Raw genomic sequence first — 3,131 nt, forward strand, 5'->3', positions numbered from 1 at the left:
GCCGCAATTATGGCCGCGATATTCAATAAAGACAATTTTCAAAAAGCGGTGGGGGGGTGACGGCCGCCGCAATTGTGGCCCCGATAGTCAATAAAAACAATTTTCAATAGGCAGGGGTGGTGGGGGTGATAGCCGCCGCAATTACAGCCGCGATATTCCATAAAAACTATTTTCAATAAGGCAAGGCATGGGATGGGAAGTCTACCTGTTGCTGATCCTCTCAGGCGCGTTCTATTAAGCTGCAGGTCTGAGGTCACTTCCTGTGCTTGGTCTGTGAAAGAAAGCACCGCCCAGTGGGGCGGGGAAATTGTTCTACACACTGGCCCAGATTCAAGAAGCATAGGTTGCGCGGCGCAAGTGCTTACTTGCTCCGGTGTAACGAGTGCTCCTGATTCAGGAACCTCGTTACACCGAATGCAGCCTAGGATCTGACAGACATAAGCCTCCTTATGCCTTCACATCCCAGGCTGCATTCTTGCGTTGGCCGCTAGGGGGCACGGCCATTGTGATCGGCGTATAGTATGCAAATTGCATACTACCACCGATTCACAAAAGTTGCGCGGGCCCTGCGCACGCAAGGTACAGAGTTTCCGTACGGTGACTTTAGCGCAAGGTTGCTCCTGCTATAGCAGGGGCAACCTATGCTAAAGTATAGCTGCGCCTCCCGCCCGTGAAATTTAAATTTCACGTCGTTTACGTAAGTGATTCGTGAATGGCGCTGGACGCCATTCACGTTCACTTACAAGCAAATGACGTCCTTGCGACGTCATTTGCCGCAATGCACGTCGGGAAAGTTTCCCGACGGAGCATGCGCTGTTCGCTCGGCGCGGGAGCGCGCCTAATTTAAATGATTCCCGCCCCCGGCGGGATCATTTACATTAGGCAGCCTTACGCCCGGCTGTTTAGCATATCGCCCGCGCAATTTACGGAGCTTCTGCTCCGTGAATCGCTGGGCAAATCTAAATATTTGCGTGGGCGCAGAGAAAAATCTTTGCTCTTTGCCCACGCAAATATTGCTCCATTCTACCTGAATCTGGGCCACTGAGTGCACTCAATGCACCCGCCCGGCCATAATACAAGCCATCACACGGAAACAATGCAGTGGCGGTACGGTCTGCGCCACAAAGGCATATTTTAGCCTCCAATGTAGCGCCTCGTCTGCAGTCTTGTGATTGCCCATACTGCGCCGGGACACAAAAAAAATAAATAAATAGTTTCTGGGGGTGGGTGGGGGCGGCACCCATGGACGGGCCGCCACTGCCTGTAGTAGCTGTAGACCCTTCAGCTGAAGTCCCACCCAGAAGCAGCATGCAGTAGAATCATTGACATCTCTGGGCTCCATGTTAAGCCTCGGAATAAAGCAGAAATTCTCATGGACAGCATACTTCTTAGCTAGTTTTATTGTTACTCGGCGTTGCCACTTGGCCTTAATGTCAGTTTATATTAGTGCATGAGTCACTGGTACTGGCCATCTGATAGCAAATGGAATTCCACAGTAAAGTTGAAATGTTTACATATAACCGATCTACAATATCAGCAAACCGGAGGACACACAAAGTTATTAAATGCAAGCAGTTATGTATCTGAATATGACCCGGTATTAGCCTAATGCAGTCCCTGTACAACAGAACCCCAACTGCAGGAGTAAGAAGCAGCAAAAGGAAATCCTGGGTTCAATGAGTTAAATGATACTGGTCATCAGATCAAGGCGTCAGGACAGGGATCGCCTGCTGGTTGCACTGTGCTTCCCAGAGGGCAGTGGTTCTTAACCTTTCTAGTGCCGTGACCCCTTGATAACATTTCCCAAGTTGTGGGGACCCCTTTCACTCGTACACACGATCACTTTTCAGCATTAAAAAAAAATTCATTTTTTAATGAAAAAAATGATATTGCCCACACACCATCGTTTTTAACCACTTCCAGACCGCTGTACGTCTTTATACGGCCTAACTTTAAAGATAGATATCTCGGTAACGGCAGCAGCTGAGATCGCGACCATTCGGCAGCTGTGCGGGGTTGCGAGTGAAGGAAAAATGTCCTTCACCCGTCCCCAAAGCTCTGCTGGGCGGAAGTGACGTCAAAACGTCAGTCCCGCCCAGCCTCTTAAAGAAACATTTTTTTTTTTTTTTGTCATTTGAAAAAATGACATTTTCAATTTTTTTTTTATTTTTTTGCATTTAAGCCTAAATATGAGATCTGAGGTCTTTTTGACCCCAGATCTCATATTTAAGAGGACCTGTCATGCTTTTTTCTATTACAAGGGATGTTTACATTCCTTGTAATAGGAATAAAAGTGATAATTTTATTTTTTATTTTTTTTCCAGTGTAAAAAATAATAAAATAAATAAAAATAAATATGAAAAAAAATAAAAACATTTTTAAAGCGCCCCGTCCCGACGAGCTCGTGCGCAGAAGAGAACGCATACGCGAGTAGCGCCCGCATTTGAAACCGGTGTTCAAACGACACAAGTGAGGTATCGCCGCGATCGTTAGAGCGAGAGCAATAATTATAGCCCTAGACCTACTCTGTAACTCAAAAAATGCAACCTATAGAATTTTTTAAACATCGCCTATCGAGATTTTTAAGGGTAAAAGTTTGACGCCATGCCACGAGCGGGCGCAATTTGTAAGCGTGACATGTTGGGTAACATTTTACTCGGCGTAACATTATCTTTCACAATATATAAAAATTGGGCCAAATTTATTGTTGTCTTATTTTTTAATTCAAAAAAGTGTTTTTTTTCCAAAAAAAGTGCGCTTGTAGGACCGCTGCGCAAATATGGTGTGACAAAAAGTATTGCAATGATCGCCATTTTATTCTCTAGGGTATTAGAAAAAAAATATATAATGTTTGTGGGTTTTAAGCAATTTTCTAGCAAAAAAAACTGTTTTAGTCTTGTAAACACCAAATCTGAAAAACACCCAAAGTAGAGAAGTGGTTAAAAAATTATGAACAAAGCGACGGCACTCTAAAGGGGAAGTTCTATTCGCCGTTGGGCTGCTTTTAGCTGGTTACTTGTTAGTAAAAGACGATTTGTGCTTTTTTGTCTGTTACAGCGTGATGAATGTGCTTACTCCATTATGAATGGTAGTTTTACCTCCCGTCTCCTAACTTGCTTCTGGGCATGTGT

This window comes from Rana temporaria, chromosome 1 (assembly GCF_905171775.1).
Source record: "Rana temporaria chromosome 1, aRanTem1.1, whole genome shotgun sequence".
Taxonomy (NCBI): domain Eukaryota; kingdom Metazoa; phylum Chordata; class Amphibia; order Anura; family Ranidae; genus Rana; species Rana temporaria.